The sequence below is a fragment of the Ipomoea nil genome, unplaced genomic scaffold, assembly GCF_001879475.1.
Source record: "Ipomoea nil cultivar Tokyo-kokei standard unplaced genomic scaffold, Asagao_1.1 scaffold3056, whole genome shotgun sequence".
Lineage (NCBI taxonomy): Eukaryota > Viridiplantae > Streptophyta > Magnoliopsida > Solanales > Convolvulaceae > Ipomoea > Ipomoea nil.
The window spans coordinates 2,956,322-2,980,332 of NW_017619484.1; the positions used below are offsets into that span (position 1 = coordinate 2,956,322).

General features: G+C 46.7%; 1 long non-coding RNA gene and 2 other non-coding genes across 3 annotated transcripts; all 3 read left to right on the forward strand.

Annotated features, from left to right (window-relative positions):
* The first annotated feature begins 13,238 nt into the window (after positions 1–13,238).
* Positions 13,239–13,636, forward strand: LOC109164096. Its single transcript, XR_002051381.1, has 3 exons — positions 13,239–13,339; positions 13,462–13,463; positions 13,514–13,636. It is a non-coding gene; the product is annotated as an uncharacterized LOC109164096 (long non-coding RNA).
* Positions 13,637–15,272: 1,636 nt separating this feature from the next.
* TRNAP-CGG lies at positions 15,273–15,344 on the forward strand. The gene has a single exon. It is a non-coding gene; the product is annotated as a tRNA-Pro (tRNA).
* A 6,656-nt stretch (positions 15,345–22,000) lies between these two features.
* Positions 22,001–22,072, forward strand: TRNAP-UGG. The gene has a single exon. It is a non-coding gene; the product is annotated as a tRNA-Pro (tRNA).
* Positions 22,073–24,011: the final 1,939 nt, after the last annotated feature.

Consider the following 24,011-nt stretch of genomic DNA (forward strand, 5'->3'; position numbering starts at 1 on the left):
TTTACATATTTATTATAATTATTATTAATTTTTGTGACTATTATAAAGTTTACTTTAATATAATATTTTAATATAAATAATTATTATTATTATTAAAATAATTTATATTTTTATAAGAAATAGCTTTGTAATAGAGTTATGCTCTCATGTTTTCAAAAATAATGAATCAAATAGAAAAAAATATAATATTTTTAATTTTAGCTAAATAAAAAATAATTGTCAACTATCATGTAGTGTGGTGACATCCCGGTTACCATTCTAAATAGGTGTTCATAGGTTTAAACTTCAGTGGTGGAGGCGATTCTTTATACTGAAAATGTTTGATAAAGTATAGAACATATTGATTTCTAACGTTCAGCCAAGCACTAACAAATGAAAATAATTTACAAAAAAAAAATTATTTTCTAAGAATTAATTTTCTTATTTCCAAGCATAGATCAAGCTGGAGCTGGCTTCGATACACACAAAACAGAGATGAAAAGAAAAAGATAAATTTATCTAGGAACATCTAATTCAATACATACTCTTTTTATGCAATTGAAATCATAGAAGCATCTATAATAACTTAATAAGAGCAAGCTTAATTCAAATCTCAGAGATCGAAAATCTATCTATTCATGATTAGATTTGTAAAGTAAAGGCACAATGGAATTGCATGTATTGAAAACACAAGTAAAATTGAACGAATTGAAATGTAAGTAATGAAAACTTAACTCTAATCTAATGTAGATTGAAAATACAAGCTTGAATTCTACCACCTCTATCTTTTTATAATAGCATACTAAACGATATAATAACAAAAGGTTTTACATGACCTCCTCAATTTTAGGGACTATTTCTCATTTTGTGTATATTTTGAGGGATCTACAGTTCTACACTAATTTGTACATCTATTTAAACCTAGATGTTGCTCATGCTTTTAAAACATGAGTCAAACAGAACAAATATAATATTTTCTTTTAACGGAATAAAATTGAATCAAACACTAACAAATGTAAATATTTTTGAAATTAATTATTTTTAAAAAATTATTCTTCTTATTTCAAAGCTCATCCTCATTCACTTGTATTCATGAACTTGATCTACAATCCCCCTACTTAATTTTTCTCAAAGCAAATTTTTGAAATATATATTAGCCTGATTAGCTGTTCGGCCTATTTTGGATATAGCTGGAGCTGACTTCGATAAACACAAAACAAGAGGAAAAAAGAAGATAAGTTTGATCGGTAAGATTCTCACTTAATATTAAACAATTTCGTCTCATGTTGTCATTATCTTTCACTAATATTTTTAATTTCATATTACTCTTAAGTAGTGTTAATTAGAAGTTCCAGAAAGCTACATAAATTTTAATATGAAGTACTAAAAGTCAATGATAATGCTGCCACAAAAAAAAGTCAATGATAATGCTGCCATTTTGCAATTTAAAATATAATGCTTCGATCTTGCAATTATTAATTTCACTTGAAGCCATTATGCAATTGCCAGTTGAAAGCTTTTTTGGACTGCTGCTTTGAAGTATAAAAACACTATTTTGATATCGATTTATGTTCATTACCAAACATAAAGACTTTAAATTTATTACCATTATTAAGTATTTGATTCATATTATCATTACTATTCCAATGTTTAAACCAAACGTAACTCTTACAGGGCTGATACTGCTAATTCTACATAAGCAATATAAATAACACGAGACCAATTAAAGCAAGTAAAATCTTTACTGATCCCGGTAAAGGCCCTACGTACAATCTACTTGGCTGCTCTGAGTACCGACTGACTGCGGTCGGGATTCTCTAACAACAACCTATCGATCGTCCAAAAGTCCCCTACACTGTAGCTACTGTGGGCATTTATAGCCGCTGTGCCGGAGACAAGATCCCAGCTGCTCGGCATGTCTTCCACGTAGCCACCACGTGCCATCCTCCTGGGTGCCCTGCCTGTCGATGTAAAGAGCCGCCACGTGTCTTTAGTCAGCTCTCTCGCCGAAGGACTACCGCTCGGGGTTGACACCATCGCTTGGGCAACTCCCGGTCGGTTCCCGACCGGGTTCTTCTCAAGGAGCCCGACCTGTTACCTGCAAAGACAGAGAGAAAAGGACAAAAGGCTCCTCGGTCGTGGTGAAGCTATGTCGGTCGGGATATTCCCTACCAAGAGCCCCCCAGCCCGGGCCTTTTTGATCAGTCGGGAAAAAACGGGACGGGATGAAGAAGCCCAACCGTCAGCCACCAAGCCGACCTGCCAGCTGTCATTCCCTTCTACGCCACGTGTCGGCCTCTGCCGGCCTCGGCGATCCCATCCGTCGTCTCGGATTCAGCGCGGGTCGTGTCAGGCAAGTTGGCCCATTTCCCGCCTAAATGCCCTCCTATAAATAGGCCCTTGAGGCCCTCATTTGAACTTTCCTCACTCTTTCGCATCAGTCGGTACCCTCAGAGAGTCCCGAGCAGAGCAGCTTAGCAAGGCAGTCGAACAAGCAAACTTCAACTTTCAAGCTTCAAACTTCAATCTTCCTCCAATCGGTAAGCTCTTAACCCTCCTCTTTACTTTAGGCTCTCATTTATAGGTAGAACTGCTAGGTCAACTAACTGTCCCGGACGTCTCAAGCCCCTACTAACTCCGACCGACCTTTAGGTAGATCGATATGACGGACTCAGACAGTCAAAACGCCTCGATTGCTGATTACGACGAGGAGGTCGAGCACATCAGCGACGAGGAAGTGGACATTATGTCCTACACCCCGGACGCCAGTCCCCGAGCGACGCCAGCCCCCGAGCAAGCCGCCGAGCGAGACAACGCATCAAGCTCCTCTGGATCGTCAAGCTCAAGTTCGAGCGGATCGGGGAGCTCCAGCGAAGAAGAGGAAGAGAGGACCACGTCAAGCAGGCGGGGTTCTCCAACCGAGGGCGTTAGGGAAACGCCCACCCGGGTGGTTGGGGACCACCCGGAAGCTGCTCCTCGAGGGGGTGATCGAGAAAATACCCCCGAGCAGACCGAAGAAGACCCGGCCGGGCCGGCCACACCAGCTGTCGAGCTCGAATTCTTGAACAGCGAGAGTGTCGAGCAAGAAACGAGCCTGCTGACCAAAGGCGAAGCGGCCCGGATTGCTGAAATACTCCGGGGTCGGGCAGAATTCGACACGAGCCGGCAGCTGGGAAACGTGATTGACAGGCATCGGGGCAAGTGGATCGGGATGCACTACGACTCCCTGATGGCCCCGATCGCCATTCCCTTCACCCCCCTCCTGAACGCCTTCTTGGCCTACTACCGGGTCGCCCCGGCCCAGATCTGCCCGAACGCACATCGGATCCTCGCCTGCTTCCCGCAGATATGTGCTCGGCACGAGGCCGAGTGCACGATGGAGTTGTTCAACTTCATCTACCAGATCAAGGTTCTCCCGGGCCGCTACGGGGGTGGGTTCCTGATGCTGCAGTCCCGAGCAGATATGTGCTCCATCAAAGGCCTGCCCGGGAACAACAAGGGGTGGAAGAACAGAATTTTCTCCATCAAATACGACCCCTGGATCCTCCCGGTCGACCGCACTTGGAGCAGCCACTTCAGAAAGCAAGTGGTGCCGGTCGAGACGCAAGCGCTGAGGGACACGGTCAGCCGGATTTCGAGCGAGGTGCACGAATACACAATCTACCGGACGGCTGAAAGTCTCGCAGCTGCCATGCTCCCGCCCCCCACGTACGAGCTGCCGGAGAAGTACCTGCCCGTTCCGATGGGCGTGACGGTCGCCAAGCCGTCAAAACGAAAGAAGAAAGGTTTGGCACGAGCTACTTCTCTCGACCTGGCTTATTACCTCGATCTAACTAATCTTCTTGTTTTGCAGCTATGGCCGAGTTCGGTGATGAAGACACCGCCCTTCCCCCGCCGGTCAAGATCTCCCTCGGCGGGAAGAAGAAGGCCAAGACCAAAGCGGCCGGGGAGAAGGAGATTCCATCCGCCCGACCTCTGAGCGCCTCGACCGTAACGACGGGCGAGGGCTTCATCGTGGAGCAGCCGGACGTCCTGGTCACTCGGGTGGAGGTCGCCCGGGGCAAGGAGAAGGTCGCCGACCAGGGCGCGGCCGAGGTGGGCAGCTTGAAGCGCCGCCGTGAGCAGCACAGCCCGAGCCCTTCGGTCGGGCGAGAGAGGGAGTCTACGTCCGTGCTGGCACGGATCGGCAACGCCGCGCCCGCCCGAGTGGATCTGGGGAAGATGACCCCGACCCAGGTGGCTGAACGGATCGGCCACGACCTGGCCGAGGTGAGTTTCCCAACTTTTAATCTTTCTTTGCCACGCATCTTTGACCGGGCTAACCCTGGATATCCTTTTGCACTGCAGATCTCCCGGGCGACCCAGCTTCTTCAAGGTCAAGCTATGTTGGCCGAGGAAGCTGATCATCATAAGAAGACGGCCGCTCGTCGTCTGAAGGAGATCAAGGAGCTCCAGGCCGAGCTGGAGAAGACGCAGAAGGCCCTGAAGAAGGGTGACGAGGAGCGGGTCCTCGCCGAGAAGGTCGCCAGTCGGGCGATCGGAGAGGCCAAGGAGCTGAAGGCCCAGCTCGAGAGTCCGAGCGAGCTGGCGCGGGCGGCCTTCAAGGACAAGGACCTGGGCTCGGCCTTCCTCACTGAAGCCCGGGGAACAGCGATCGGGGAAGAGCTGATCGTCTCGTTTGGCCGCTGGGGTTTTACGGCCGGGAAGCGGAAGATGCTCGAACGAGTCCGCACCCGGTTGGAGCAAGCTTTGGATGGGGAGGACCTTCAGCTGGTCCTCTCGGTCTTGCCCCCAGACCTAGCCGATCCCGGTCCCTCTCCCTTCGCCCCAAAAGCCAAGGCGTCTGAGGCCGGGGCATCAACGGCGGCCACCCCGAGCGGAAAGGACCCGGCTGCCGGAGCTCGGGAGATGAAGAAGTAGATTTAGGCTTCTTTTCTTCTTTTTGTAAGAGACCTTAGTCGGGAGCCCGGTCCCGAGTTGTACCGGGCATCTTTTGTGGATTAATAATATTTGTTTTTGCTCTAACTTGCGTCGTTCGTCTTTTATCTTCTTGCTTTTCATTTTTCGCACACTGATCATAATCACTCGACCACTTGGCCTTTAGACCCGGTCTCGCGACACTCGATCCGCTCAACGCCCGGTCTTACGACCTTATGGCCTGGTCGTGCGTTCGATGTTTCGACTTCAAAACTGGCCAACCGATCAGGTTTACCCGATCTCCGGGCCTTTGTCGAAAAATTTTCCAGCCTCTACGGTCGGAATGTAACCGAGCGACGGGCCGAGAACAAGCAAGCCTCTACGGTCGGAATGTAACCGAGCGACGGGCCTTGTACCTTACTTCCTTATCCCAGCCCCCACACTATTGTGCGCTCGAGGCACGAGTGGGTGCGATAGTGGACAGAAGTCGGACGGATCGGGGAATAATGCTGAGAGCTCCTGGCTTCCCCGATCGGTGGCGTGACTTGAGCGTCCGCCTATGTGGAGCGCGTTTTGACCGGTCGACAGACTTCGTCCGATCGATTGAATGTTGAACTGATCCGCCCATGACGAGGGTGAAAGAAAATAACCGACCGGGCCGCCGCATACAAACGGTCGAGCAATCATCGATCGTATATACATTAAACTTTCCCGCTCGCAGGCGGTTGAATTAATTTTACAACCATAAATTTACATAGAAATGACGACCGGGACTAACTCGCAGGTCAAGCCCCCACTTCGTCTAAAAATACAAAAAAAAATAGGCTAATGCCTAAAGAGAACGAGGTGCTCGGAATTCCAAGTCCCCTTTATTAGCCGACCCGTCGTTGTCTCTAGTCGGTATGTTCCTGGCCGGATGACAGCGTTGATGATGTACGGCCCTTCCCAGTTCTGAGCTAGCTTTCCCCCTTCTAAAGGTTGACTGGCCTCCCTTCGTCGTAAGACATAATCTCCGACTTGAAAATAGCGAGGGTTGACCCGAACGTCCTTCGAGCTCTTGACGCGCTTCTGGTACTCGGCCATACGCCGAGCGGCTAGCTCTCTTTTTTCTTCGACCCCATCGAGATCTATTGCCATAGCATGTTCATTCTCGTCGGCGTTGTAAGTTCTCTCTCGATCGGTCGGGATCCAAGCCTCGATCGGGAGTCGGGCTTCAGCTCCATAAACCAGGGCGAAAGGGGTCTCCAAAGTAGCTTCTCTCGGGGTCGTCCGATAAGTCCATAAGACATATGGCAACTCATCGGCCCAACTACGACCGGCCGAGTGTAACTTCTTTTTCAGACCTTCCAGTATCGTCCGGTTAGCATTTTCCACCTGACCGTTTCCCTGCGGGTAAGCCACCGACGACCGGACGTGAGTCGTCCCGATCGTGGCTAAGAAACTTTGAAAGTACTGGCTTACGAACTGGCGGCCGTTGTCGCTGATGAGATGCACGGGCACACCAAAGCGGGAAACCACATTCCTCCAAAGGAATCGAGCGCATTGTTGAGAAGTGATCGTGGCTAAAGGCTCGGCTTCTATCCACTTGGAGAAATAGTCGATGGCGACGATCACAAACTTTCTTCGACCGGAAAGCTGAGGGAAGGGGCCCAAGATATCCACCCCCCAACGAGCGAAAGGAATTGCGGTCGTGACAGGTTGGTAGAACGTTGCCGGTCGTCCAGGCATCCGGGCGTACAGTTGGCACGTCTCACATTCCCGAGCTAACTTTTCACAGTCTAGCTGGAGGGACGGCCAATAGTACCCGATCAGCATGATACGACGGGCCAGTGATCGGCCTCCTTGATGTGAGGAGCAGAGTCCCGAGTCCAGCTCCTTCATTACTAACTCGGCCTCGAATGCGGTCAAGCAACGCATAAGGGGGCCTCCATACGATCGCCGATAGAGATGACCGTCCACGATTTGGAACCTCGGGGCTCTCAGCTTGGCTTTTCGAGCACGTTGCGGGTCGTCTGGGAGTCGACCGTGCTCGAGGTATTCCTTCAGATCGGTGATCCAGCTATCTTCCACCGGTTGGATTGGATTGACCGGCAGGCGATGGATACTGTGTTTGGGGATCACCAAGATCCGAGCTATCTTCGACATGTGTTCCGGGGCATCTTGGGCCAATTTGGACAAGATATCCGCATCGGCGTTATCCAATCGGGGTATATGTCGGACGGTGTACCCCCGGAACTGTGCAAGCTTCTCCATGGCGAGGTCTCGGTATAGTTGTAGACGTTCTCCGTTAACCTCATAATCTCCGAGAACTTGCCCGACCACGAGCGCAGAATCTGTTTGGGCTCGGATGTATTCAGCCCCCAAGTCCCGAGCGCATTGCAAGCCATTTACGACTTCGTACTCGGCTTCGTTGTTGGTCGGGTGGAACTGGTACATGAGAGCAAAATACACCTTGAAACCTTCTGGGCTCGTGACCACTACTCCTCCGCCCGCTCCTTTTTTGCTACTTGACCCGTCAGTAGCCAACGACCACCACTCAGCCTCAGGATCTGCAACCTCGGGGGGTCGAGTATCCCGGGCGGTGCACTCGACCAAGAAATCTGCTAGAGCCTGACCTTTGATTGCCGGTCTCGGTCGGTATTCGATCGCGTACTGGGTCAGCATTAACGCCCACTTGACTAGGCGACCGGACGAAGAAGCGGTGCGGAGAACTGGTCCGATCGGCTGATCGGTCAACACGCGAATTGCTCGACCCTGGAAATAGGGAGCCAGCTTCTTCGCGGCTATATACAAGGCATAGACGACCTTCTCTAACCGGGAGTACCGGAGCTCGGGACCATGTAGCGCGTGGCTTACATAGTACACCGGTCGCTGGACCCCTTCCGGATCGGTTCGGCACAATACTGCGCTTACTGCACGATCGGAGACGGCGAGGTACACGTCTAGCTCTTCTCCGAGCTCAGGCTTTGAGAGCACGATCGGCGACATAAGATACTCTTTGAGTTCGTCAAAAGCCGCTCGGCACTCTTCGTCCCAGACGAATCCATTCACTTTCCGCAATACCTTGAAGAAAGGTAAAGCGCGCTCGGCTAATTTAGAGAGGAATCGGCTGAGTGCTGCCAACCGACCGGTCAATTGCTGGACTTCCCGAACGGTAGAAGGTGGTTGCATGTCCAGAATCGCTTTAACTTTGGCCGGGTTGGGCTCAATTCCCCTCTTGGTCATCATGTAGCCAAGGAACTTGCCGGTCTGAACTGCGAATGTACACTTGGTCGGGTTCAGCCGCAACTGGTACTTCCTCATGATCTGGAAGCACTCCCGGAGGTCCCGAGTATGGTCGGTCCGGTCCCGACTCTTGACCAGCATATCATCAATGTAGGCCTCCATCGTTCGGCCCAATAGATCGGCAAAAAGCATGTTGACCATCCTCTGATAGGTCGCTCCTGCGTTCCGGAGGCCGAACGGCATCACTCGGTAGCAATACAGCCCGTCCGGGGTCACGAAGGCTGTCTTGCTTTCGTCTTCATGGTGCATCATAATCTGGTGATACCCCTTAAAGGCATCCATGAAGCTCATCAACTCGGCCCCGGCCGTCTCGTCGACCATTTGATGAATGCTCGGTAATGGATACGGGTCGAGCGGACAGGCCTTGTTGAGGTCCGTGAAGTCTATGCACATCCTCCAAGCTGGGGGCTTTGGAACTAGAACAATGTTTGCCACCCACTCGGGGTAAATAACCGGGCGGATGTGCTCGATCGCCGCCATTTTCTTGACCTCCTCTCTGACAAACTCGCGGCGATCGGAAGATAGGTGTCGTGTCTTCTGCACGACCGGCTTCGCTGCGGGATCGACGGCTAGCTTATGGCAAATGACCGATCGATCGATCCCGGGCATGTCCTCGGGCTCCCACGCAAAGATGTCAGCGTATTCCCGGAGTACAGCCAGGACTTCTGCCCGGAGCTCGGGGGTGAGGGCTCGGCCAATCTTAATCTTCCTGTCCGGGCGGTCCTCGGACAGGGGAACTTCTTCTATCTCCTCGGAAGGTTCGGGTTGCTCCTTCCGTTCTTTAGCCTCTTCCTTGGCTATAGTATTCACCCGGGAAGACGGACCGGAATCGCGTCTGTTGACCGCTCGGGTGTAGCACTTCCGGGCGGACTGGACATCGCCACGGACCACGCCGACCCCATTGGGGGTGGGGAATTTCATGCAGAGATGGGGCATGGAAATTATCCCACCGATCTTCATGATGGCGGGTCGGCCTAGGATGATGTTGTGGACGCAATGGAGGTTGACCACAACGAATTCAAGCTCTGTCTTGATCGACTTCGGGGGGGTGCCGATCTCGACCGGGAGAGTGATTTTGCCTTCGGGGTAAATGAGGGCCCCGGTAAATCCCGACAGTGGTACACCGACCGGAGTCAGCTCCTTCCTGTCGAGGCCAAGCTTCTCGAACACGTCCAAGTATAGGACGTTCACACTGCTACCCGTGTCCACCATAACCCTCTGGACGTCCGTTCCCTTGACGTCGATTGTGACCACGAGCGCTTCCATGCCGTGGTCACTGCTGCTAGGTTGGTCCTCAAGGGTGAAGGTTATGGGTTCCATCCTCTGTCTTTTCCCGGTCTCCCGAGAATCTACGATCGCGACCGGGCAGTTCGTCCTCGATCGAGATGCATCTTCTAGCCCACCAAATATGACATGGATGGTGGGCTTGCCGGATGGTCGGCTGCCAGATGGGGGGTCAAGGTCCCGTCGGTCATCGTGACGATCGTCCCCTCGATCGTCTCTTCGGTCCTGACCCGACCGATCAGAGCGGTGGTGAGATCGCCTGTGATCCCTCCGATCGGTACTTCTCTTGCTATCCTCTCTCTTCCCTACGCACTTGTCCAATTTTCCCAAATTGAGCAAATCTTCCAGCAATTGGCGCAAGTGGGTACACTCCTCGGTGTCATGCCCGGCGCATCGATGGTAAGCACAATGCTTACTCTTATCAGGGCCGTCTCGATCGGGATGGGGGAGTTTGATGAGATTGCAGGACTGGGCGTACTGCATGGCCTCCGCGGCGGATCGGTTTAAGGCCGTAAACTCGCCGTGCCTGGTGCGGGGTCGGGGATTGTCATCTCCCGATCGGTGTTCCGCCCGGCCGGCCGGTTTACGGGACGAGGAGCCGACCTCCTGCAAGCGCTTGACGGCGTTCGCCTCGCCGGCGTTGGCATAGTCAGTGACCCTTCGGAGGGCCTCCTCATATGTGGTCGGGGGGTGAAGGATAAAATCCTGATATAGATGCCCCGCCCGGAGGGAGATATGAAGCATGTGAGTGGCGGTCGCATCATCCATGGGCTCGACCTCCCCGACCGCTGCTTTCCACTTGACGAGGAAGTCGGTCAAGCTTTCCCCTTCGAGCTGCTTGGCCTTTTCGAGGTACATATAGGACTTCCTCACCACTTTGGAAGTAATGAACTTCCGTACAAACTTGATCGCCAGGGTCTCAAATTTGTCGATTGACCCCGGCTGCAGGGTTCGGAACCATTCTGCCGCCCGACCGGTGAGGGTTGAGTAGAAGGCCCTGCACATCACGGCGTCTGAAACGCCCTTCAGCATTATATTGCTGAAAAAATCATTCACGTGAGCCTCAGGATCTGTCCGACCGTCGTAGCTCTTCTCTCCCGAGACCTTTAAGTCGAGCGGGTAAGGCTGAGCCATTACCGCTGCTGTGAAAGGCGTCTGGTGGAGGGTCGATCGGTCGGTCGGGGGTGCTGTAGGATATGCACTCCTGAGCTGCGCAACTTCCGCCTGGAGGTTGTAAAGCAATCCTCGGGTTTCGTTGAGCTCGGCGTTCTGGGCGGCTTGGGCTGTATCCCGAGCGCGTCGCCGTCGGTGAGATCTCGACCCGCTGTGCCCAGATGAAGCCTCCTGGCTGGCTTCCTGCATCTGCGCGTCTTCTAACCGGCGATCTGGATCTTGGGGTCCCAGTCTCTGCCGCATTTCCGGTCGAAGACGGTCAAAAGCTACCGCTCGGGCAACTTCCTCAGGATCCTCCGCTCGGGCAGGAGCTTCCCCTTCTTGCTGGGCCTGCGACGCCTCCATCGCAACAGCACCCCCCGACCCCAACCGCGAACGAGCCGAGCGTCGAGCCCGGGAAGTGGGCTGATGCTGCGGCTCTACCTGAGCGGCCGGGTATACTGGAGGGGCGGCGGCTGGAGCCGTGTACGCAGGTGTGTACGGCGCGTAACCGACCGGTGGTGTGTAATATACCGGCTGGCCTGGCCAATACCCGTATGGTTGGGGTGGGACCGGGTATGGATACTGACCGGGATAGACCATCTGAGGCATCGGTTGCTGATATTGCTGACCGGGCTGCTGGTAACCTGGTTGGATGTACTGCACCGGCTGTTGGGCAGCCGGGTATGCATTCGATGGATGCGGTGGCGAGAGGTTGAGGTTGAGGTCGACCGTTTGACCTTGCTGTTGGGTAGCATGGTGGTCGGATGAGCTCGCCGCATCCGCCTGGTCGTCAGCAAAGTTGTTGCGTGCCCACGGATACATGTTGGTATGGTGATCGGGTGCTCGTCAAGACGTTGGCTTATTGCACGGATCCCCACAGACGGCGCCAAAATGATACTGCTAATTCTACGTAAGCAATATAAATAACACGAGACCAATTAAAGCAAGTAAAATCTTTATTGATCCCGGTAAAGGCCCTACGTACAATCTACTTGGCTGCTCTGAGTACCGACTGACTGCGGTCGGGATTCTCTAACAACAACCTATCGATCGTCCAAAAGTCCCCTACACTGTAGCTACTGTGGGCATTTATAGCCGCTGTGCCGGAGACAAGATCCCAGCTGCTCGGCATGTCTTCCACGTAGCCACCACGTGCCATCCTCCTGGGTGCCCTGCCTGTCGATGTAAAGAGCCGCCACGTGTCTTTAGTCAGCTCTCTCGCCGAAGGACTACCGCTCGGGGTTGACACCATCGCTTGGGCAACTCCCGGTCGGTTCCCGACCGGGTTCTTCTCAAGGAGCCCGACCTGTTACCTGCAAAGACAGAGAGAAAAGGACAAAAGGCTCCTCGGTCGTGGTGAAGCTATGTCGGTTGGGATATTCCCTACCAAGGGCGTTTGGTTGGAGGGAGGGAATTACATGAGAATAAAGTGGGAATTTAAATTTCAGTATTTGGTTTACGGAATAGAATTACTGGAAATTTCAATTCCAATGTTTGGTATACATGGGAATTGAAAGGGAATAAGTAGTATAAAGTTCAAAATGTTCATTCTAGTTGTGGTATTAATTTTAGGTTAAAAAAGGGGAGGGATAATTTTGTCTCATCACTAACTTTTTTTCTTCCTAAAATCCTAGGAATTAAAATTCAGGGGGGGGGGGGGGGGGGGGGTACATGGGATTTTAATTCTATGAAAATGGGGGAATTGCAATTCCTTCCAACCAAACTAAGGAATTTTATTGCTTTTGGAATTATATGGGAATTAAGTGGGGAATGGAATTTAAATTCGCTCCAACCAAACGCCTTGTTAGTGTATTGTGCTTAAAATTGTGAGAAGCCTCTGTCTATGAGGGACTAAAAACGTCACTTTGTAGTCCAACGGTTGTAAGTCACGGTGACTCAATGGTTGAGCAGCCCACTTTAGACATAATTCCCACATTGCCGCCGTCGAGGTTCAAACCTTGATCTTTTCTCCTAAATACTGTCCACTAAATCATTGAGCTAAGCCCGTACGAATAGACTCTCTGTGCTTTAATTCAAAAGGTTGATAATAGAGTTAATAGTATTCACAAAAAAAAAAAAAAAAAAAAAAAAAAAAAAAAAAAAACGTCGCTTTAGTCAAAACTGAGAGGACAAAGATTGACATGCGTATAATTTAGGGCTGTATGGTATAACTCAATAATCCAAAATATAATTTTCCCTACATATAATTGTATTTAAATATTATGACCACCAAAGTCCAAACTAATATCTAAATCAAAAGAGTTAAATTATTTGTAATGTTAATTGAAGGAAAAAAATAAAATTTAAGTCCTTCAAATGTTCTTTACTAGCGATATTAGTCCCTAATTTTTTACTGTTGTAATATACACCATTAACTCTTTAAAAAAAATTGAATTTTTAACTCCTCGAGTAACAAAACTATTAAACTCTATTATAATTTTACTTAATATATGGATATTTTAAATTTTATTATCTTTGTTAAATAGAGATTTGACAATTTTCTTGCCTAAAATTTTTCTTTTCAATTATGTCACTTCGTCCCTATTTTCCTTACACGATCATGTTAAAATATATTTTTTATTTTACAAATGAAATATTGAGATCGACTTAATAAGATTATACTTAAAGAAGAAATATTAAAAAGTACTAAAATATTTATGTACTAATTAAGTATATATAATGACTTTGCGTACTAAGATGCAAGCTCGATAGGAATTAAGTTTTAACCCTTTAGCTTACCTTAACGGCTTAACTGAACCCAATCCCGTCCTTCTCGTTCGATCCAATTCCATAGCCTCTAGCTAGCTACTTTCTTTCCTTCCTCAAGCGAGTGAGTGAAAGGCGTGGCAAGAGAGCAAGTTCGACTTGGCCCTCGCTCTCAAAACTGTCGAAGATAGCAAGGAGACTTTTCAATGAGCCCCAAGATCCAAAATGATAATAGAGTTTAATTGTTTTGTTGCTATAGGGATTCAAATTGTAACTAGCTTTTTGAAGAGTTTGGTGTATATTGTAGCGACAAAAAAATTAGGGACAAATAAAATCACTAGCAAGGAAAAATTAAGGGACTAAAATTGCAATTTTCTTTTAATTAAAATAATTGGACATAATTGTTATAGTATAGGATACGAATATTTGATATTAAATTATAAAAAAACTTAAAATTTTGGATATAATTGTGAGGTTTGGATTCTTTTCACAATAAGCCTTCAAAAAAAAAAAAAAAAAAAGTAACCAACTACTGCACTAATTTTAAAATCATGCAATGGTTGTTTAGACTTTAGCATTGACAGGAGAATTGCTGTCTAAATTGTATCACATACATCTTTCATTTTTTCTTAGTACTGCTCTGATCATCTTACCTCATAGACAGACGCAAATGGCATATGCTACTGTAACTTTGCTTATGGAAACACTTTCTCAACATTTCTTGCAACCACAACCGTACCACGCTTGCCTCTTCAATATATACAAAATAGTTTCTCTCCACGAAAATCTTATTTTACTCCAAGAAATTCTTGAGAAATATGAGATCGCCTATGGCTATGATAATTCGGCGATGAAAGATTTGGAGGCTCAGCTCAGATCAGAGATGTAGCGTTCAAAGCTGAAGAAAGGATTGAGATAGAGTTGACTACCATTTATCCAGCAAGGGGTTGGATGAAGCATCTTGCTTGCCTCCTCAGGCTTCATGGAATCTTCAATAAAGCAAAAACGCTTCAATAAAGTTTGACATAAGAATGGTCGGATGCAAAGAGGAGTTCATGACGATAATGGATCAGCTCACCCGACAATCTGCACAACAGTTACAAGTTGTATCAATTGTAGACATGGGAGGAATTGGCAAAACCACATTAGCTCGGAAACTCTATAAAGATTCATCAATTACTTCTCATTTTGACAAACAAGCATGGGTTACTGTATCTCAAGAGTATAACGTAGAACAAATACTCCAATGCCTTATGGTTGTGTTAATGCAACATCAAATGGAAACTTGGCAGAGAGAGTCTACGTAAACACTTGATGGGTCAAAGATATTTGATAATTATAGACGATATATGGAGCTCTACTGCTTGGGATAGTATGCAAGGATGTTTTCCAGATGATAAGAATGGAAGTCGTATACTATTCACTTCTCCGCTCAAGGAGGTGGCTGAATATGCAAGTTGTACGTAGGTGTTTTAGGGGATTAGATAGGAAGTTAAAGTAAGACTTTAAGGTGATCGATTAAACAAACTGAGCTAATCTCACCGGGCAACAGCTGAATTTCCGCATCTCAAGTCTCAATTGTTTGTTTTAGTCAACTAAATACGGTGTTGCACATCTCACATTTTGCTAGAGAATTAGTTTTGTAGCATATATATGCTCATGTGGCTTATATTGTAACTGTATACAACTCTTTTATAATTTTAAAATCAAATATTATCGCCGGTTTGATTACAACAAAAAGGCACAGTAAATATCTTATAAACTCAACACTAATTTTGGTAAAATTAATGTAAGGTAGTTTAGTAGTTTTTGTCGATTTGACAAAGCCTTCATGAGTTCTGATTTCAATATCAGTAAGTAAACAATAATTTGATACTCAAATTTTTGTCTCATCATACAAAAAGATCAGCTAGTATGATCCATTCCCAACCCTTGTTAATATCATTGGGCATTTGGTCTAGTGGTATGATTCTCGCTTCGGGTGCGAGAGGTCTTGATTTCGATTCTCGAAATGCCCCTATTTAGTCTTACGAAGTTGAAAAATTCAACAGTCTATAACAGTGTGTCCGCTGCCGACTTTGCTGTGTTTCTCTTCTACTAATGGCCCGTTTGGTTCACGAAATAGGCCAGGAATGGCATAGCATTCCCAGTAATAGACCTATTCCTTTGTTTGGTAACCATTTCTATTACCAGGAATATTACTATTCCTTTGTTTGGTAACCATTTCTATTACCAGGTAATATTCCTTTGTTTGGTAACCATTTCTATTACCAGGAATATTCCTGGTAATAGCCTATTACCTCAAATAAGGTAATAGCTATTACTAGGGCCCCCCGGTATTAGCCTATTACTGAACGCTCAGGAATAGATTTTAGAATCTATTTTCTTTTTTACCATTTCTTTAACCTAATTTTTTTATCTTATATATAAATTTATCCTATTTCACCACCGTCGTCGCCACCACCACCATCACTGCCGCCGCCGCCGCCACCACCACCATCGCCGCCACCGCCACCACCACCACCACCACCATCGCCACAACCGTCGCCGCCCCCACCACCGCCGCCGCCCCACCACTACCACCCCACCATCACCACCACCGCCACCACCATCACCGCCGCCACCGCCACCACCACCACCACAACCGTCGCCGCCCCCACCACCACTGCCACAACCGTCACCATCACCACCACCACCGTCACCCCCACCACTGCCACTGCCACCACCACCACTACCACCCCAGCACCACCACCACCACCATCGCCACCACCACCACCACCGCCACCACCACCACCACCATCGTCACCATCACATATTTTTATAAGGGTATTTATGTCTTTTAAAACATATTTCATTTCTATTCCTTAAATCAACCAAACACTGTAATATAATTCCTAAAGTCTATTCCTTCCGCGAACCAAACAATAGAATACAATTCCTATTCTATTCCTTGCCTATTCCATTCCTTATGGAATAGCATTCCTATTACCTCAAAATTCATTCCGTGAACCAAACGTGCTGTAAGGGTGTGACAATCTTGGGGCTACGTATATGACTTCTGCGAGGTGTGACAATCTTTCTTGGGGCTACGTATATGACTTCTGCGAGGTGTGACAATCTTGGGGTTACGTATATGTGTGCTAATCCCATCTTTCATGCGCGTACCAAACACGTTGAGATAAACTATCATTTTGTGAGAGATAGAGTTGCTGCTGGAGATATTCATGTCAATTTCATCTCAACAAAAGATCAACTTGCAGACATATTTACTAAAACTTTGCCTAGTCTTAGATTTTCTTTTCTTAGAGTCAAGCTACATGTTACTAGTATACCATGTGCTTGAGGGGGAGTATTAGGACTAGTATTAGGACTCTTTGTATTTGAGTCACATTATGACTCCCATTCCTAGTCTTCTTATAATTCATCTTGTATATATTCCCTCAGTCTGTACAGTTGTTATTACGTTCATTCAATACAATTCTATCAGTTCTCATCGACAGTAGAGCAGCAAATTTACACACAACGAAACAACAAGAAAATCATGTTTTCTCCCTAAAAACTCTGCTCCTACTTCTTTCTTAGCCAACTAATTGTTCTTTCATTGCTCTAGTTAGTCGGGTTCCATTGTTTGAGTGCTCGAACTTGGAATCGTAGTACGTTTTATCATAGGAAGCCTAGACCACAACGCTCCTACCACTTTTGGGAGGCGGTAAAAAAGGTTTTAAGGAAAGAGTATTTTGCTTGACTCGTACTAACCACCTACCCTCAACATCTTTCCGTCCTTGTGCTTGGAGGCTCATATTCAATCCTTCTCATCTTATCGGTTTCCAATACATAAATCTTCACCTTAGTCGAGTACCGATCTTCCATAGCCAATCATCTTCTTCCGCGCTTACTAAACACCGAAAACTCATCACTCTCAAACTCCACCACGCTCTCCATAGCTGTGGGAGTCGGCGTAACATTCCCGAATTCCAAACTCGAACCGGAATAGAGGTTTTCCGGCGGCGTAGAAGAGAAAAAAGGGAGAAGAAGAACATAGTAGAAGCAAAAGACTAAAATGTCCTCATTATTTTATTATTAAAATTTTCTGGTCACTTTTTTCGCCGGCAATTTGTCCGGATGACCAAAATTGATAAAAATTGAATAGTTAAGATACTCAATTGTTAATTTTGAAGGTAATGGATTGAAATTAACAAGACCCCAATAGTCATTAGACCAAAAGTGTAATTTACTCTTATTAGATATGGTACTAAGGCCCATAAGAGTAAAGCCCCAAAATATAAGGCGGCCTAGCCCATATACACAACCCAGTCAGAATTACAGCTCAATCAAAATTATTATCGAATAGAATATTATAATAGTTTATTATTGACTTATTAATGTAATATTATATTCATTGAATTATTGATGTAATATTAAATATTATATTCCCAAAGATCAAATGTCTCTCGAAGCCAGAGAGGCTAATCCAAGCCAATTAAGGCCATTCCTTCCTTCTCCATTTCTCCCACCTGATCTCATAATCATCATTTTATCATTTTTCCTCTGCTTTCTTTTATCATTTATCAAAATTTTCATCAACCCATCAATTTATTTTCACTAATTTACCGTAGTGTTGGTTTACCGTTGACTAGCCCAATAGTCACAAAACTAACACTTATATATTTACAATTATTTCACGAAAAATTAATTACGTATCATTGCTGTTGACGGTAATAATGTTACCGGTAATAATAATATTATAATAACGCTATGAGAGAGAGTAACAATAGTTGTATTGTTTTTGTCTCAGTATAGAAAATACAGTGTCTTTGTCCAGAGTATTGAACGTCCCCCTCCAAGCTGAGGGGAACCCCTACTTATAAAAAAACTGCTAACGGTAACAACATGAAGCATACATGAGGAGCTAAGCCTTTAATTCTCTCTCATCAATGGTGACATCAATGGTGGCTTCAGTGGAAGTAAAGGTGACAGCCGTTGGAATTCTGCCTGTTGGAGTTTTGCCCGTTGGGTTTCCATGTGGTGTCGGGTCAGATGCTACTTATGATCCGGGTCACGTGCCAGCACCATTCCATGTGGTGTCGGGTTAGATGCTGCTTATGATCCGGGTCGGGTGCCAGCACCATTATCCTGTCACCAGTCCCCCCTACTCCTGAGTCTACGGATGTGTTTGAGTTGACTAGGGAGTAAGACTGAATTTGCTTGATATCGTGCAGAATCCCGGTTGATCCCGAGTATGTGATTTTATTTCCAAATCACACATGAATTTTTTTTTTTGCTGGCCGAGACGGGTTGCGGCTTAGGCTGGCCGAGGTGCGTGCCTCCGGCCGATCAGGGCAGAGGCGTCGCCTCGACCGATCGTGGCCGAGGCGTGCACCCCGGCCGATCGTTCGTGGCCGAGGCGTCGCCTCGACCGCTCGTGGCCGAGGCGTGCGCCTCTGTCGATCATGGTCGAGGCGTCGCCTTGGCCGATCGTGGTTGAGGCGTCGCCTCGACCAACCGTGACCGAGGCGTGCGCCCCGATAGTAGCCGAGGCGTGCGCTTTGGCCGATTATGCTGGCCGAGACGGGCTGCGGCTTAGGTGCGTGACTCGCTGGTCTCCTCTGACGACTCCTATCCCACTTGGACTAGGGAACTTCATACACAAGTGTTCCACCGACACTATGGCCTTGAGGTCCTCCAGTGCTGGTCTCCCCAAAATGATGTTGTGCACACAAGTGAGTCTTACCACGATGAATTCCACGTCAAGTTTGCGAATGTTAGGGCTCGTGCCTATCTCCACTGGTAAGACCACTAACCCCTCCGTCTCCACTGAATTACCCGTAAATCCAGAGAGTGGGGTACGTACTTCTTTGAGCTGGTTTCTAGGTATCCCTAACTTGGTGAAGGCATCGTAATACATCACATTGACTGAGCTTCCCGTGTCGACTAAGATGCGGCGAACAATGACATTGTTGACGTCCATCTCAATCACCAGGGCGTTATGATGGGGTAACGGGCCCTCTGGGAGGTCATCATTAGAGAAGGTGATGGCCTCCTGTCTCTGTTTCTCTTCTCTAGGATGACTCACCACTTCTCCCACGTATAGCTGCCGGCTCCACTTCTTTCTTTCCGCAGGCGTGTCACCCCCTGCAGGTCAACCATAGATAAAGTGTATGGTGTGCTTCTTTTGTCGTCTCGGCGCCACCTCGATTTCTTTCTCGCTATCATTCTGCTCAGATATTTGGTCGTGTTCTCTTTTTTTGGCGTTCGAGGTGGACGGCTCTGTGCCATCCTCATTCCTCCAGACATTTTTTGGTGGATTGTGTTGCGGCTGTTGCTGCTGCTTGGATCGCTTGACGAAATGTCGGAAGTAGCCCTGCTGGATGAGTTCTTCTATTTGTCTCTTCAAAACGTTACACTCATCTGTATCGTGGCCGATTTGCCTATGAAACCTGCAGTATTTTGTTTGGTCCGCCTTCGGGGAGACCTTCATGCACTCCTCGGGGAATTCTACCATTCCCATCTCCTCAGCTTGCTTTAGAATGACACTGACGGGATGAGTAAGAGGAGTTAAATTATGCAAGGGGACCAGGCGAGGTCGTTCGTGGTCTTGGCCTTTCCCTACGGTCGGGTGGTTCGAGAGTGGTGCCTGGCTGGGTGGACCCGTATTCCCAGGCTTCCCACCTTTCCTACCATCCTCTTTGTCCTTCTTCTTCCTGTCGACGTCCTTTGCTTCGGCATAGCGGCTAGCCGTCCTTATCAGATCTCCGTAAGAGCTGGGGTGGTGGGCGTTCGGCTGCTTGTGGAAATACCCTGATCTTTAAGGCATGAATAAATATCGGGATCGCCGCCTTGGAGTCGAAGTCGTAGACATTATTAACTTCCTTTTTCCATTTTATCAGGAAGTCTTTGAGGCTCTCGCCTCTATCTTGCTTCACTACACAGAGGTGAGAGAAGGGTTTCTTACGCTGTATGCTACCGGAGAAGTATGTCAGGAAGCTCTTGCACAGTGGGCCGCTCCATCCAGGGTGGACAAGAACACTCGGCACATGATGGCGTCCCTTGCCCCGATCATTACCATAGCAGCCTTGTACCTCGTCATGTGGACACGTGGGTCAGTGACCCCCGTGCACTCCTTGATGGCGGGTAACCTAAAGTCCCTCGGCAAAGGTACGTCCATGATGCTTGGGGAGAATGGTGCTGCCATCCGTACCTCGGGTTCCGGCGACTGCTCCCGTGCCTCCACCCTTCTTGCTAACTCCTCGATTCTTCTCTGCAGCCTCTCGACCAGGGCCGACTCGTCAGGGTGCCGGCGAGGGGCCGACTGCCATTCCTCCAAGTGTCGGTGTGGAACTCGGTCATCAACGCGTCGCTTCCCCGCCGAGTGCCGACGCGGAGCCAGCTCTTTGACGCGTCGCTCCTCCAAGTGTCGACGCCGACTCATCAACGTGTTGGCGTGGGGTCGGCTCCCGGGACTCGCCTACCTCCTCTGTGGGTGATCTCTCGGCTTCTATGTTTTCGTGTTGGCGAGGGCCTCTGGTGGAGGGCCCCTCGGTCCGTGATCCTAATCTTTGCCGCACGGGTGCCCTCTGTCCCAATCGTTCTGGTGCAGATTGGGAAGTGCCTAGTTGTCGTCTGGCCGGTCCACTTCTTTGGGTCTCCACCCCTATTTCTTGGGGCCGCGGGGGCACTTGGCCTTGCAGTCCCACCACCACCTGATTTAGCGCCGCCGTCACTGCTTGCTGAATGACATCGGCGGTAGCCTGGAGGTTCACGGCTTGGTTCACCCCTCCATTGTTGAGTTGGTCTCCAAGGTCCACGGGCCTCCCGTTATTGAGCTGTTCTCGGAGGTCCCCTCCGCGATTGTTGGTCACCTGAGGCATTGCCATTGTTCACGTTGCGGGAACCGTGGGAGCTGCGGGGACACCATTCTTTCAAGCTTGTTGTTGAAAGAGGAATGAGTTGTGTGTGTAGTCGCCTGCTTGAGTGTTGGACTCAGGCTCTCAATGAAAGCACCAATGACGGTAATAATGTTACCGGTAATAATAATATTATAATAACGCTATGAGAGAGAGTAACAATAGTTGTATTGCTTTTGTCTCAGTATAGAAAATACAGTGTCTTTGTCCAGAGTATTGAACGTCCCCCTCCAAGCTGAGAGGAGCCCCTACTTATACAAAAGCTGCTAACGGTAACAACATGAAGCATAAATGAGGAGCTAAACCTTTAATTCTCTCTCATCAATGGTGACATCAATGGTGGCTTCAGTGGCAGTAAAGGTGACAGCCGTTGGAATTCTGCCTGTTGGAGTTTTGCCCGTTGGGTTTCCATGTGGTGTCGGGTCAGATGCTGCTTATGATCCGGGTCACGTGCCAGCACCATTCCATGTGGTGTCGGGTCAGATGCTGCTTATGATCCGGGTCGGGTGCCAGCACCATTATCCTGTCAGCTGTGAATTTTATTTTTCAAAAAAAAATCAATATGAATAAGTATAATACGTTTCAAGTGTTATGTTAAAAAAAACACACTTATGACATTTCCCTGGATATATACTAGTTTCTGGTAAAAGATAATATCAGTAGTTTGTGTGGATTCCAGTATTCGACAAAGCCTACATGAGTATTGACTTCAATATAAGTATTAAAATTCTAATACATATGTTAATCAAGAGCACATACCTAACGTAATTGGGCGTTTGGTCTAGTGGTATGATTCTCGCTTTGGGTGCGAGAGGTCCCGAGTTCGATTCTCGGAACGCCCCCTTGCCGCCTGCGATTCAATCTTTGGATAATTGGGACTTGGAATTCCATTGGGCGGAGTACACCAGTTTCTGAATAACTTTAACAATTACATTTTAAATTAATATCTGTCCACTAATTCCATCTTCTTCTTCTTCTTCTTCTTCTTCTTCTTCTGTTTTTTTTTTCAATTATCTATTTATTAAATAATAACTATTAATTCCTAATGATTATTATAAAATATTGAGTTTTTTCACTATTGAAAATTATTGAATTTCCGACCACCTAAAAGTGATTTTAAATCAAATCTAAAGTAAAAAGTGGTCGGAAATAGCTATAAAGGTTTTTCCGGACACCAAAAGTGGTCGGAACAAGGCTTTTGACTTGAATTAAGATCATTTTCAGGTGGTCGGAAATTCCATAATTTTTAGCAGTGTTTGTTTTTTATTAAGTGCACCGTAAATCAATAGTTTTTTAGTGTTTAATTAAAATTTCCAAGACATTATTAAACTTCCTTAAACTGTTAAACTAAACATATCAAAAATTAAAATTTTTTGTATACTACATTCGTATGTTACGTGCTCTTACATGAAGTCAAGATTTGTATGAATGATTCAGTGTCGCGTCTATGTGTTAGATGAATAATTATTTAATTAATTTTAAAAAATTTATTATTAAATATATAATCAAGTGGTCGGAAATTCCATAATTTTTAGCAGTGTTTGTTTTTTATTAAGTGCACCGTAAATCAATAGTTTTTTAGTGTTTAATTAAAATTTCCAAGACATTATTAAACTTCCTTAAACTGTTAAACTAAACATATCAAAAATTCAAATTTTTTGTATACTACATTCGTATGTTACGTGCTCTTACATGAAGTCAAGATTTGTATGAATGATTCAGTGTCGCGTCTATGTGTTAGATGAATAATTATTTAATTAATTTTAAAAAATTTATTATTAAATATATAATCAAGTGTATTTTATTACGGAGTATACAAAGTTTTGAAGTTAATAATGAGTTCATATAATCTGACGTTGTGGATCGAGCCTAAGTGGAGGCGATATTAATTTTTTATGTTTCAATAGTTTCACAATATAATTATGAATAGATAATGCAGTGTAAGAGTCAATAGTACTCAAAAACAAAAAATATAATCCATAATGAAATTACTACAAAGTTTAAAAACTTCAAATGTCAAAATCAAATAGAAATTTTACTTTAGTCTCCCCAAAATGAGGTGGTGGGCCTCTAAATCCTTAGCCCAGATCCACATTATGTGAGCGTGACCATCCTAGAGCATTTTTATATCCCTGGGCTCCCCAAGGACACTCACGTCTGTGAGCTTCAGCGTGAGGCCAGAAATTCGAAAGTTATCTGAGATGATCATTGTGAGCTCGATCTGGATATTTGGGATCCGCAGCCTGCTTCCCGGGTCATGTTGATACCGTCTGGGAGCGTCAACATGACCTCAACCATAATCGCGAAGTAACTTTGTGAAAGTTATGTAAAAGTGGTAGTGGGATGAAGTGTGAGAGGGTATCCTCACATGGGGTATCGTCCTTAAGCAGTGACCTAAAGGGGAGTTGAATAATGAGTGATAGCACAAAAGCGTATAGTTTATGGAAGCTAATTTGAAGGAATAGGTGAGATTCATGTGAGAATAGTAAAAACTAATGAATTAAACAATCAAATTGGAATGAACAATCAAGCAAAACTCATGAAACAATTGAAAAATTAAAGACCGGACTTGGACAAAGCCACTTTTGTATAGATGTTATAGTGCCAATAGTGACATTGGACTCTCAATTAGTTTGCAGTCTCATTTTCATGGCAACTTAAACAAACTAAAGTAATTAATCAAACACATGGTGTTCACGTCTCCTTCCAACTCCCCTTTCTCAAAGCAAAGTTGGAATAATGAGAGGTGTGACTATAATGTTCTATTCTCATAGCGACAAC